We start from the raw sequence: 14,516 nt of genomic DNA on the forward strand, positions 1-14,516 counted from the left end.
GCCCAGGACCTCAGCGGTAACATAAGGGCCTTGCTGATCAACATAGAGCTCCATTGGATCCCTCCCTTGCCCTTGGCTGTCCTATGCAAAGTCGTACGTGTTGTTGTAATCTGTCTGTTGGTACTGATTCTGTCTGGGATGGTCAAATGTGTTCACTCTTCCTGGCCTTTCCTCGCTTGCTTCACTCGCATACACTCTCCCACATCCTCTTCCTCTCTGTCCACTTGCTATTTCCCTCGACCCTCTGCCCCTACCAGCTCCTAACAAAGCCGGGCATTGGGATTTCCAGTGTCCATATTCTTTGCAAAATGCACATTGATCCTGTCCTAAGTCTTGGAGTCCTACATATGATGTTGATGGATTGTTCCTAGGAGGCTGTACTCTAGGGGTACTCTGCTGGTTTCTTCCCCTATATTGCTCCCTTCCTGTATTCGCCCCCTGGAGTTGTGCTATCATTACCCTTTCCTTCAAGTCCTTCTTTTTCCTCTCTGTAGCCCTGTCTTTTTTGTTTCTCTGATGCTCGTAGTACTGGGCCATTTGGAGAATGGCCGCCGGTTTAGATGCTGCCCAACTACTGTCGCTGGCTTGTAGTTTCTGGGATACATATGTCAGTAGTCCTTTGACGTAGTTCTGCACAAATAAGTGGTGTCCAGTTGCGGTGGACATGTCTTGTCCACTGTAATCGGAGAACAGTTTCAAATCTGGAGAAATATTCTGAGACATCCTCTTGTGGTTTCTGGCGGCACGTGGTTAATATGGACCAGTCTATCTTTTTCTCTGGGATCAGCGTTTTTACTTTCTGCACTATTTTGTCAGGGAGGTCCAATATTGCTTTAACCGTTTTCTGACCAGGGTTCCGCTGTTTATCTAGTATGTTGAGTTGTTCCCAAGTATGACCCAGCAGTTTGGTATGGTCTACTTTCCTAATCTGTTTCCACACATCTGCTGGCAAACATAACCCGAAGAACAAGTCTATGTCGGCAAGTGTTAATATTGTCGATCCCAGAGCGGGACCTAGCTCTGTGTAAAAGGCGGTGGGGTTCTTTCGTAAATCCGGTAAAGATTTACGGAACATCAAAATGTCTGGTCTGTCTCATGGCCGGTACACCCAATTGTAGACCACCCTTCCTCTAGCCTCATATCATCATGAGTCCCTTGTCCTCTAGGAGGTACCCAGTAAGGGACAGCTACTTTTATTGGCATCATGCTATCTGGTTTTTCCACCGGGATTCCTGCTATCTTAGTTGTCCTGTCCCTATATATCTGTCCTTGTTCTATGAGTTGATGCAATACTTCTAGTGTGGATGAAAACAGTTCTGCAATATCGTTGTCGCCTTCATCTCCGATGTCTACCTTCCTATAGAGAACCACTAGTCTCTCGGGCCCTACATCTTGGTACTTTTCTTCATATGCAATAAGGGTGTGGTAACAGAGACGTACAACAAAGTATCGATTGTGGTTTTCAACATAGGAGTCGCATATGTCAGTTACATATTCTTCTGTTTCTTTCCTATCTATGAGGGTTTTCACTATTTTATCGATGCCTGCTCGCTCATTTTTACTTAATCGCAGGACCCTGGGCGCTCCTATTTCTTTTGTTCCTACTTCTACTACTGCATCCTTTGATGAGGCATTTGGTGTGGGTGACTCAGTGGGAGCAGAGGCGGTAGAGACTGAGGCGATCTTGCCATCTCCAGCTATACTTTGGGGGTCCTGGCGTTGTACTACGGGATGAGTAGGGGCATAAGGGGGTGGCATGTATATCATTGGGGGACCGAACAATAAATCATAATCTACCCTCTGTTTTGCTGGTAACTAAGGGTAAAGAGTTGAGGGCGTTCTAACAGGGCATTGACGTGATATTTTTTATTCCTGTTCCTTTTTATCGATTTCCTTTTCTTTTAGTTCTTCTTCTAACTTTTTACAGGCTTGGTAAGCTGATTTTCGCGTTTCTTTATCTTGTATAGCTTCGTCTCTTTTCTTTCGTTGAGCTGCCTCTTTTCTCCATAAACCAAAAGTATCAAACATGGCTGGTCTAGCTTTCTTTTTGTGGAGAGCTAATTCTAACATTTCTATTTTAGCGAGATCGAAAGATCCCGTCAGTGGCCACTGATTTACCCGGTCCTTCCTAGTGTACTTATGCCATAGTTTGCTATAAGCTACGGAGGCTAATCCATATTTTATGTATATGTCCTTGCTAGGGGTGCCTTCCGGCGGTGCCGGATGACTGACCTCTAACAAACGGTCCGGTCCAAAATAATCAAACAATCTAGAGAAAACCGGCATGACGTATTTAGCGGTCAAAATGAATATCTCAATTATTTTTGGACAAAAAGTCTGCACTACCTGTCCTTGCAAAGAGAGAATATTTCTATTCTACGTTGTTTGCAAGCAGGGAATCTCTCAAATAATTCAAAAAAGAATACTAGTATTTCTATTGATCAATCAATCAATTTAAGTAGCTTTTTTTTCACGACCTTACCCGGACCGTATGGATAGTCCTTCATCTTCCCCTTCCAGGGCCTGGTTGTCCTCTTACTCCAACAATCAATGCAGTGTTCCTGTAAGGACCGCAGGTCACTCGAGAGAGGTCCCTTTGGAACCGGTGAAGTTCAGTCGATCAGCAGCCAGACGAGGGTCTCTTTCAGGCAGGTGCACTCCAATCATTTAGTCATTCACTCCGTCGTTAGGACCTCTCTACTGGACCCTCGTGTCGCTGATGGGCCCCAACATTGGGTCGCCAATTTGTGAAAAGCAGCGAGTCTCCTAAGACCTCCAATGCTGCCCGGTGGCAGGGTCCCACCTCTAATTCACCTTGGGTTCGTTTACCAAAAATAATGAGGCAAGCGCTGAAAACTAGAAGACAAGAAAAAGGTTTATTACTCTCTAGAAGAGACCACGTCAACTGCAGACACCAGGATGTCTTCAGGGAGGTGTTCTGCTGGCAATTCCTTCTGACTCTTCCTTTTATACAGGTTTGACACAATGCATTTGTTTTATTTTTCCTAGTTACAGCTTGGAGTCTCCGCCCCGGGCAGGTTTGTCACACAAGCCCAACATTTTTCCATCAACATGGTTACACAAGCCCAACATTAATTCTCCTCCCACCCAGGTCAAAACAGACAATCTAATCTTGCAGCTGGACCTTGCTTCAGGGTCTAAAACATGTGAGACCGGCCAGATCTTAGAGTCCGTTCTGTTGATAAAAACAGGTCCCATTGTTGCCAAAAACAAGTCTTGCTGTGTGCAGTGCAATAAACAATATTTGCAAGAGTCGGTTTGGTATTTGGAACCTGTTTGTGTAGGAGTATCCATGGGTTTGCCTGTAAACAGAGATGAGAGGAAAAACGAGTTTGTGGCCGCAGGTGGTGTTGATGTTTGTTGTGGCAATAGTTTATTGCCCCAGCACACATATCAGGTTTGGTCAGAGAGTGAGAAGGATGCTAGCAAGGACAGGGTGAAACAAAGGTGACCAACAGAGTACAAAATGGCTGCGGTCAATCAGAATGACTGCAGTTTATGTACACATAGGAACTTCCATCAGACAGGTCGGTGCAGATATTATTCATGATTGTCGTTTTGCTTTTAACAAAGGTGTCACACGTAACATGGTAGCACTGGCCAGCCAGGTCCGTATTATATCTGTATCTGCGCTGCGGCCTTCCCATTGCAGCAGAATGAAATGTTTCATGATTCTCGGGCCAAATGTTCAAAGCATATGTTGCTGGTTGCCATATTTGGCAATTAAGGTAAGGCTGCCAGGCATAATTTGGGGCCAGTTGTGAAAATCGGAAGGGGAGCTACTCAGTCTGTGAAACAGACATATCAAGTGTTTGCAGCTTGTGTGCGTGTCCCAGCTGCCACTGCAGACTGAAGTCGGAGAGGGGTGCCCTGAGCTAGGTTTTAACTTTTGCCATCATGATCTGTGTATTTAGAGGTGCCGCTTTTGAGCACTATGATGCCCCATGTATAGCTAGATGTGCTAGAGTTAAGGTAGGGGCCCTAGTAAAGATATTTATTTTTATCATGACGTGTGCACTGTTGTTTTGTACTATTTCATTTTCAGATATATTTGTATGTAGTTTACTCTACGCTACGGCCTTCTCGTTGCAGCAGAAAAGAATCATGATTCATGACTGAGCTGAGGCCAGAAACATGACTTAAAAAGATTTTTATTTTAACCTAGCATAGCGATAGTGCTGCTGTTGTAGGTCGGCTGAGACTGTGGTAGAAAACAGTGGTCCGTGACCAGCAATAGAGAAAATCACAATTTTTGTTGCATAACATTTTTTTACAACTCGGTTATCAAATAACTTCAAAGAAATATTAATGCACGTACATAATACCTATTTCTGCATCTAAACAAGTTAGTAGACCACACAAGAAACAAGCGCCAAATTCTCTAATCAATTACAAGATATTTATTTAAGAGCAAATCAAAAAATGCTTTAGCAATGACCATAGGTTGCACACAAAAGGAGAGGTGAAAGGATGAGAGAATAATGGTGTTGGGTAGTGAAAGTGTGAATCAAAGATTAAAGGAAAGTCACTTCGATATTTTACAAATACTGATAACAAAGATCAGTTAATGCAAGCCTGTCCATATAGGATTTACATGTGTTCTGTAAATATCAATATGCATTCAATGTAGTTTCCAATGGTTAGACAAGTTAGGATGTAGGTACAGGTCTTGATCAATAGGAATGCGTCGACGTTTCGACTCGACTGTGCAATGAGGGATTGAAACCTTTGCTGCAAGTCTTCATCAGGACTGTATGTTGCAACCTAAACCTGGAGCCAGGCCTGGCTACACAGGTATGATTTCATGTACGTGCCAACTGGCTCAAAGTTGCCAAGGTACGAATATTCTGGTGTGCTGCGGTTACATCACCTGGTGTAAATTCTCCAAACGTCAGAATGTCGGCCCCTTTCCTTAGTCAGGAGGCCTCTGCGTCTCAGTCTGCCGCTCCCTCGATATGCTGGCAGGTCCGGCTTGACTTTAAGGGCTACCCCATTATCTATAATGTAGACTGTGGTAGAGGTGGCTGGCACAGATCAGGGTGAAAGAATAAAAGTCTTAAGTCCCGGCCACGCTGTGCCGCTCTCTCCATCTTCCCACCCAGCACCCAGGCTTGCCAGAGCCAAGGTGCTCAGCCAGGGAATGGGACCTGGGCATGTTCTCCACCCCGGCTGTATTGCAGCCTGGGTGGAGAAAATGCAAAGGGCGCATGAATGTTTGGCCAGTCCTCGAGGGTCCGCCAAACATTCATGTGCACTTTAGGCAGTGCAAACCACTCCCTCCCCTCCCTGGCTCTGTCAGCAGAGCAGCCCCGCCCAGTCTCGCCTGCAAAGCTGCTGCAACAAGGAAAACATAAAATGATAATAATTTAGTGTTAATATCATCTTATTTTATTTAAAGCCACCACTGTAAGTAAGACCTTCACAATCACAAATTATGAAAACGTACATTTTGATTGCTGATACAAACATACGTAATATAGCTATCAACTATCAAATTGAGCACTGAACCCCTCCCTCGAGGGAGTTAAGCTCATTGTATCTTAGAATCCTGCAAGACAATTAACTAAATATATATTTCTCTCAGCTAGAAAACTACTAACTTGACATTTTTGAATATCAGCAGTGTAAAATAAAAATAATAGCCAGATTACATGTTGACTTAAATAGGGAAGCATTAGGCATCTGGTTAAGAAGCCAAAGTCAATAGAGTGGGTAAAGAAAAACTATCTACAGCACGTTCAACAGCTCACACACTACGCATGAATCACATCTACATGTACTAAGTTTGAAAACAAATCGTTTCTGGTTAATCAACAACTCTCCAAAGCTAAGTAGCAAAACTAAGTTTTGTATACATATTTGTAACTTGTAAAAATTATATTTTTTGCTGTATTTGCAGGTTTCTTGTATGAAAGAAAAATACGCTACCACAATAGCTCTGCAGCACCTCAAGTTGAAGCTCTGGTACGTCAAACAAGACACATATATAACTTTTCCCATGTTTAGAAACCTTATTCAGGTGCTTTTTTTAAAGCCACAGAACCCACAGGGAAATGCATGAAGGAGAACATTTCAGATGGGCTACCACAACTTTTCGCTAGTGAAATTATGTTGTGGTTTACCAGACATTAAAAGAGTTTCAGCCAGTGAAGCAGATGCCATAAAAATTCACGCTCCTGTGGTAAAACCTACAGCAACTAATGGCCAACTCACAAGTACAATAACATCAATACATGGTGCCGAAAAGGGAGGTATCATAACACAGTATAAATATTACACAGGAACTACACCAGGGAATGAACAAAAGGAGAGCCGGATCGTGCGTAGTAACACAACATGCAAAATAAAACATTTTTTTAAGAGAATGGCCAATGTATGCAATCTTGAGGAAACCACCATCCCCATGCATTCTTCTTGAGGACAAGCAGAAAACAAGAATGCGTTAGTTTTTGCGAATGCAGTTTATTATATTAATCAACACATCTTAAGTCTGTTGTTAGCTCGAACGCAGAGAGAAAGCATGCCAATGCAGCACGAATAGAAAGAAGAATAAATGAGGAAAAATAAAATAATTTCTCCTCATTGCGCTAGGCGGAAGAATCTGATGCGTTCCCACGTTTACGATTTCTCGTAAATCTGTGAATGCTTTAGATTCCATGGTTGTTGAGTGGGAACAGCCACAGCAAGACCATTGGAACGCCCCTTTCACGCAGTATGCTGGGTAAAAGGATCACATATTTCAAAGCCATGAAAAGCCACGTAAAGTGGCCCCGCGTGGCCTTGCAAATATGCTGCGAAACATTGCGCGACTGGAGCATTAAATAAGTGACTCTCCGGCGGCGCAAAAGTGAACATAAATGAGGCCCTTAGTAGGCTGGACTGGACACAGAAGAGCTACTTACAGGTAGCTGTAGAGCTAGGAGTAGTTCACAATCTACTCATGTACCTACCTGATGGAGAGTCTGATTAAACACAAAAGTTTCCCGGAGATGAACAGATCTTGCATCTGAAATGAGGAGCGTGGAAAGTTCATTGGCTCAAATTGATTACTAGAGAAAAAATGTCTACTAAATAGACTATTGCAGTAGTACCTGACAAAGTCAGGCAAATGTTGTTATTTTTAGCATGCATTTACAAAATGGCATCATTTTAATAAACGTTAGTCTCTCTCATTGGCATATTAAATATCCTGAAGATTTATGTGACAAAGTGTCCCCCAGTGACATCTGATGAATACCAAATCTTTCTTGTCTGCATTTGTCTTACAAAAGTAGATAACGTACAATACTTGCTAATGTGAGTGTGGTGCAGATACCAACATAAGGAGGCTAAATAGAGTTTCTTATCACTCTGTTAATTTATATTTTTGTAAACATACTTTAGTCACTTTTTCCATGTTACTATAAGTCTGATGCGTTTTGGAAAGACAATCATTGACCAGGCTTCCGCAGCATAAACTAGACCACTAATTGTATTGCTCAGATGCAGAATGTAATGTACTCTGTCATCGTCTTCAGAGGAATTCTCTCTTATTTAGGATTTCTTCAAATATCATCGATAAAGGCATCAAAATATGAACAGCGGGTGATGTTGGAAGTTCTTTGATAATCACTCTTCGAATAGTAGTTTTTAAGTTTTATGGTTACAGTGCTTTTTGCTATTCAGTGTTAACATATATTCTATACTCGCTTCAAGGGGGTTTTGTGTCAGCCTACTTTCACCATTTGCTTTTTTAGGTTGTGCCTGGGCAGCGCATGCACTGCTCTGCGTGGCAAGCTGTACTTGGAGTATGGAGGTGAAGCTCCGCCCACTCTCCTCCCATATTTTTCATTGGCTTGTGTCATTGTCTTTGGTAAATGCTAGCATCTGATTTGTAAATAGGGGTGTTAGTCCTTCTCTAGTACCACCTTTTCTTCATAGGGCGAAGCCCTGCTACCTGTGTTGTTGCTCGGTAGATAATTAAAGCCTCTTAGCACTGTTTTGTTTAATGCTTTGCCCTGCCTGCTTGCGGGACACACCCTTTCGTAGGGCTTCAGTTAGCTTTTCCAGAGCACGGCACGCCACAGTGGCGGCCACGACTTTGGTTTATTTGCGGCTCCGAATGCCGCAGCATGCATTTTTATTCTAATTTATAACTTTTGTTTGTAAAAGCGCCCCATGTGGCGCGTTCACATAATTGGTGGCCACTCCTCTGTCTTTAGATGAGCCGCATCTAAGGAAAGGGGCACAGCCACCATTAAAGTGATAGTGCTACATTGGGCGCTTTTGCAAAAAAAATTTTGCAATGCAATAGGTCTTGCATTTTCAAGAGTTTAGTAAATGCAAGACCTATTGCAATGCAAATGCTTGATTTATTTGGAAACTTCAGTCATTGTTTTGCAAAATTGTAATCAAGTAATGGCCAGTCAGCAGAAATATTTTCATGTCACTGTTTTTCTATTTGCTGTCTAGATGTGTACTTCCACCACCATTGGTAGGCATCATTAACTATTACAGATTGTAGGCACCGTGGCAGCAGATTGCAAGCACCCTGGTGAGTGAAAGCAGAAAAAAACATTTAAAAAACAGATGCTGCAAAAAATAAATCAAGGGCCTCATTTACGAGGTTTTGGTGCAGGGGCAGAGCCGCAAAAAAAGCTACGCTGCCCTGCGTCAAAAGAAAAGGGCAGGAAGGCGCCGTATCTATGAGATACAGTGAATTCCTTCCCTTTCCCCCTGTGCTGGCACACAATGAGCTGACATGCGCCAGCGCAGGCACCCTTTTCCCATGGTGCAAGGGTGTCTGCGGTGTAGCGGGTGATTGTCTTTGTGCAGGAAGGGACTCCTTCCTGCACAATAACAATCACGAGAGGTGTTTTCCTCTATCTATTTATGCTGCAGAATGCAGCACACTTTGAAAGAGGGAATATTAGGAGAAATAAGGAAATTTCTTTTTGTGGGCCTCCCTGACGCTACCCCTGGGGTGGCGTTAGAATCTGACTCGTTCCTAGGTTTACATTCTTCGTAATTCTCTGAATGCTTCAGATTCACTCAGTGGTGCATGGAAATACCCACAGCAACACCCATGGAACGTCCCTTTCGCGCAATGTTTTGTGTGAAAGGGGTATATATTTGAAAGGCTATGAAAAGCCATATAAAGGACCTTTGTGTGGCATTGTACATTTGCTGCGGCAGATTGCTCCACCAGAACATAAAAAGAGTGACACTGGCCCAAAAGTGCTGCAAGGGACCTCGTGAATGAGGCGCCAAGTGTTTTTGGTATCATCCATGTTTGAGATTCTTTTGTGGGCTCCCTCTCTCCCCAGTACACAAACAACTCTTGGCTAACTGAACAGCATGCAGTGTGAACGTCGACATATATGGTTTTGTCAACACTTGCTATTTGAGTAAAGCATTAATTCATTTTGATTAGTATTAAATTAATGTTATTTCTGCTTTATTTCGTATTTGGTCAGGTGTGTGCTTATATATTCCGTGACTATGGATAACGTCACAAGGTGATGGATATCTCATCAACCTTATTACAGGAGTCATAGAATATATTGCACATGTAATAAGGTGGACAGGATATCTGTCACGTTTGTGTTGACCTAACCCATCCATCAAACTCTAGATCAGGCTTTATGTATGCAATGTTTGCATTATGGAACATTTTAAAATGATCATGTTGGCTTCTGTGTCATGTCTGTCCCCTCCATTGACCTCACTCATAGCCTGACATGGCTTCACCATTCCTCCTCATTGAGATTATTCAGAATAAGAACACATTGTACAGTCCCTCAAGAGTTAACTTGCCCCTTTCAAACTGTACATATGAATATTCCCCCCGATTTCCTGAAATCTTGACCAACAACTCCAAGTAAGCAACACGGGGGAAATAAAGGAGGCCCCTTCACCTCCTGTGCCGACCGACATAATTAGGTGGCCATGCTACTGCCAACATAGGGTTTTTGAAGACCCCCAAACAATAACAATGTGCTACTTGATGAGTAGGTGAGTGCTGGGTCCCAAGGTAGTCACAATAACAGGAGCCAGCGGAATGATTGAAATATAAAAACCATCAAGTCTTCTAGTTGCTACTGGATGGGGGTTCAGGGGGAGTAACAATGCTCTAAATGTAAATGTAGTTGAGCTTATATAGCGCACAGCTACCCGCAGTGGATGTCCCAGCGCTTGCTTAGGGAACCCGTCCTGATATTCCCCTGTGTGATAGCCCCAGCAGGGTATCCACAAGGTGAAAGTCAGGCATCCCGCCGCGAGGGGCCGTTGTGGAGATTAAGCAAGCTATTGCCCAGAGTCACAGAGTGTGAACCCGTGAGTCGAGAAGGCACCGGATCGAGAATTATCGAGTCCGTGGAATTTTTAGCCCAAGACCCGCCGAGGCGGGGAATTGAACCCTGGTCCAGGACCGATCTCAGCTTCCGGGTCTGCCGCCTCTAACCCCTGAGCCACACTCCTCTAGGAACTGAAATGGGGCAAGCAGCAGAATCCACACACAAATGATCACCTAGAGGTAACTGATGCCAGGCCTAGCCACTGCAAAAGGACAACATAAGGGAGCAAGTATATGCCCTTTAAAGGCAGACCCCCCCCCCCTCTCCAGTGACCGCATTATACAAAACGATGACTACCTCATCAGCAAAGGTGAATAAGTGGTCAACAGCTAGTCTGCCAGGTTCATGAAGTACATTTTTTATTGGTTTATTTCATTTACATAAGTTCACATACAATTAAACAATATGGATTCAGAATGCTTTCAGACTGATTCCACATTTTATATGAAGTTGAAAAACACATTTATTTAATGCAGAATAATTATTACTTTGAATGTTATGCATAGTGGCCTCTGCACTTGTCTGGTAGTCTCTGCACTCAGGGCGGAAACTCCACAATGAGATTTCTCATTGCGGAGATTGCGCCTGAGTGCGGAACTACCCCGTGACTGCGGGGCCACCACCACGAGTGCGGCGGCCCTTTGTGAAATAGATCCAATGGACTGTTCTGAGGGCATCACAATCTTCTATACATTTCAACATACCGCACGGTGAACATAAAGAGGATAATTGAGTGCCTGCTGTTTCTCGGAGCAGGTAGGTCCTACGACATGCCTATCGGGTACACCTGGCCAATAAGTCAGCTTTCTTGTTGGTTTGTTTCAGTAAAGTGTGGTAATGTTGCGACAGATGAATATTAATGCAATTGAATTCCATAGTTATGGCATTGAACTAGGATGGCCCACGTACCCATAAACTGTGTCAGAAGTACTGGCTAAAAAACCAGGTCACAGCAAATTTTTAGACATGTAGTAGATCAACCGGGACCTGAGTTGCACCGGAAGGAGCACTGTCAGCCATTTTGTTCTATAGTTGGTGGCCTTTTACTGGTTTCCGCCACCATTCTTGGCATTTGCATGGTTGCATTCCAACTGGGGAATGCAGAAAAAGTAATTTGGGTCTTGGGAAAAGCTCACCCATATCTGGCAGCGTGAAGCAAGTATGGAGAAGACAGACAGAGAGGAACCGTGCACCATCACATTTAGAGCAGTCTTACTTGGGACATTACAACTGGAATAGAGGAATTCAGTGTCTTTTCCATGAACACATATAGTGTGAGTTTGCACTGTATTCTCTGTTGATCTAGAACCAGATGGAGGCATTCGGTGTGCCTGGGGTCTTTTTGGAGATCTTGAGTCTGCTCAATTCAGGATAATCCTCTGGGGTCCTTTTGTTGCTCGACAAGAAGACAAAGGCTGATGATGGATGCAGAGTCTATCTTAGGTCTTTATCCGCGGAATTATCATTGGTAAGGATGCAGCTAGCTTAAAGGCAGTCAGAACTAAGAAGAAGACCCTAGAGCAAAGAGTACAAGTACTGAGCAGTATAAGGCTTCATAACCCATCCAGCGTTAAGCAACATCAGCTAGATCAGGCCAAACGTGAAGATGTTTTTACATAATTATACAATGCCCTCGCTCTCTGAAGCAGAACAACTAACCATGGCTAGTCCATACTCCATTAAGGAAATAGAGAGAGTTATCAAGGATCTTCCTAATGGTAAGGCCTGTGGCCCAGATGGGTTATCTTCTGATTTTTTTAAGGTCTTTTTTGTGCTTTTGCTGATTTTATTCTGATTTAAAAAAATTCTATGTTAGAGGGAGGCACAATACTGGATTCCTTCATACAAGGCAATGTGGTGAGCTTTCTGAAGAAGGGGAAGGACAGTAAGGACCCAAATTCCTATCGCCCAATAACATTATTAAATTCAGACTAAAAGATAGTAACTAAACTTCTATCATTACGCTTCAATCAATGTACCCTCTTAACAGAAACAATTGCCAGTGCTGATGATTGTTACAAAAAAACAATTTTATTTCAGAATGTCCAATTTATAAACATCTGAAGGCTCCTAAGTCGCTCTTTATTTAATTTTATCTTTTTTTCATATATCAAACAACATTATTACCACATAATTACAGCATCAAAAGATACCATTAACAATGATTAGAGGGACAAAAATAATAAATAAATATTCACACGATCAACAATTCATACCATCAACACTCCACATTTATTCCCATCTATCCACCATATTATACATATATACACACACTCCAAAACTGGGACTCAACCTATGGAGTAGAGTAGGTCTGCCAAATCAAATTTTCAAAATATTGGGTTGACAAAATGTCTCATCAGTACATAGGGTTGAACATTTGATATACTTTAAAAATGTGTCCCTAAACCAATTATTAATCCAGGGATTTTTTTATATGGACTTTTTGGCAGCACCAAAAGTCTACGCGTTTCGAGTCCCGAGGTTGGTAGGGACTCTCATCAGGACCATAGAATTCTGAAATGATAAAGTAAATATGGTAGTTTCCTGTTTTACAGCATCACTACTACCAACAATATTAAGTGACTACCACTATTCTCAAGCTTCAGCTTACCACTTTTAATGAACACCCCAAGGTGATAAAGGAAATATGGTAGTTTCCTGTTTTACAGCATCACTAATTCCAACAATATTAAGTGACTGCCACTATTCTCAAGCTTCAGCTTACCACTTTTAATGAACACCCCAAGGTGTACACGTGCGTTTTCCTGTCCCCACAGAAGAAATGAAAAATATAAAGAAAGGAAAGAACACACCAATGTAATACCATCCATTCGACTTTTCTAAGTTGTTGCTGCTCAACCCTACCTAATACATGTCGCCCTTCTTACCTATGTGGCCTCTAAATCCGTGGCGACCATGCGATGAAGTGTCTTCACCTGGTAACCGTCTGTTCATAAAAAGATAAAAAGTGTGTGATCTTACCTCTTGCCGCCCGTCGGCGTGGAGTACTGGTCATGTATTAGCCTCAATTTTCAATAGTTTACTTTGCAGTATCGACGATCTGTAACCAATGCCAAAGAGGGTTTACTTGTAGTTTCCTTTATGGATGACAGTTTAGTCAAAATCTTTGAAGCAACGTTTTTATTAACCAAAAACGAGCACTTGCCGATTTAGTATGATCTCCGTTGATCAGAAAATCCTTCCGGCCGTCTCCGTGGCCGAGAGACACAGCGCACCTTTTAATGACGTGTTGTGATGGTAACTCATAGTGCTGGGAAATGTAGTTGATTCAATCAATGTACAGCAGAATTGATCCACCCAGATCAGAATGGTTTTATCACGGGCAGACAGCTCGTCACAAATACTCATTATTTAATTGAAGCCTTGGATTATTTTGAGACACGAGGGATTTCGGCTTTAGTTATGTTATTGGATTCTGAAAAAGCTTTTGATTTGGTGGTTTGGGAGACACTGGTTATTATTTTGGAGCACTTCGGCATCTCTGCTAAAATTATATCTTTAATTTGTAATTTGTATACCAATGCTAAAGCTAATGTCATCATTAATACCTCAATGGTTGGGTCGGTCTCAGTCAAACGAGGCACAAGACAAGGGTGCCCTCTATCGCAAGTCCTCTTTGCTTTTTTTATTGAGCCCTTGGCAATAGCATTGAGGAACTGTGCGGAAATTCTCCCCCCAATACCATCAATGGCTAAAGTGAAACTGTATGCAGATGACATTATGCTTATTATTAAACCCGAATTACGAATTCCAGCGAAAGTATTTCAGCTCTTCGAGGACTTTGAAGTCCTGGGGGGATATCGTATAAATAAAGAGAAAATGGAAATACTACTTTGCTTGGAATTCCATCCCGATATACGTTGTTGTATTAATACTAAGCCCAAGAGATATCTTGGAGTTTTTTTCTCGGCATCGGTTAGGGATTTCTATGACCTGAATTTTGATCCCCTTCTTCTGAGAGTACAAACATTACTCTTCACGTTTGGAATTCTTTACCATTAACGATTTTAGGTTGAATGGCATTGATAAAAATATCTGTCCTCCCCTTGTTTAATTTGTTGTTTTCAACTATTTCATGTTTTCTACCGGGTTCTATTTTTACTCGGGTAGAATCTATGTTTAAGGACTTTATCTGGGCAA

The sequence above is a fragment of the Lissotriton vulgaris genome, chromosome 2_2 (assembly GCF_964263255.1).
Source record: "Lissotriton vulgaris chromosome 2_2, aLisVul1.2, whole genome shotgun sequence".
NCBI classification, from domain to species: Eukaryota; Metazoa; Chordata; class Amphibia; order Caudata; family Salamandridae; genus Lissotriton; species Lissotriton vulgaris.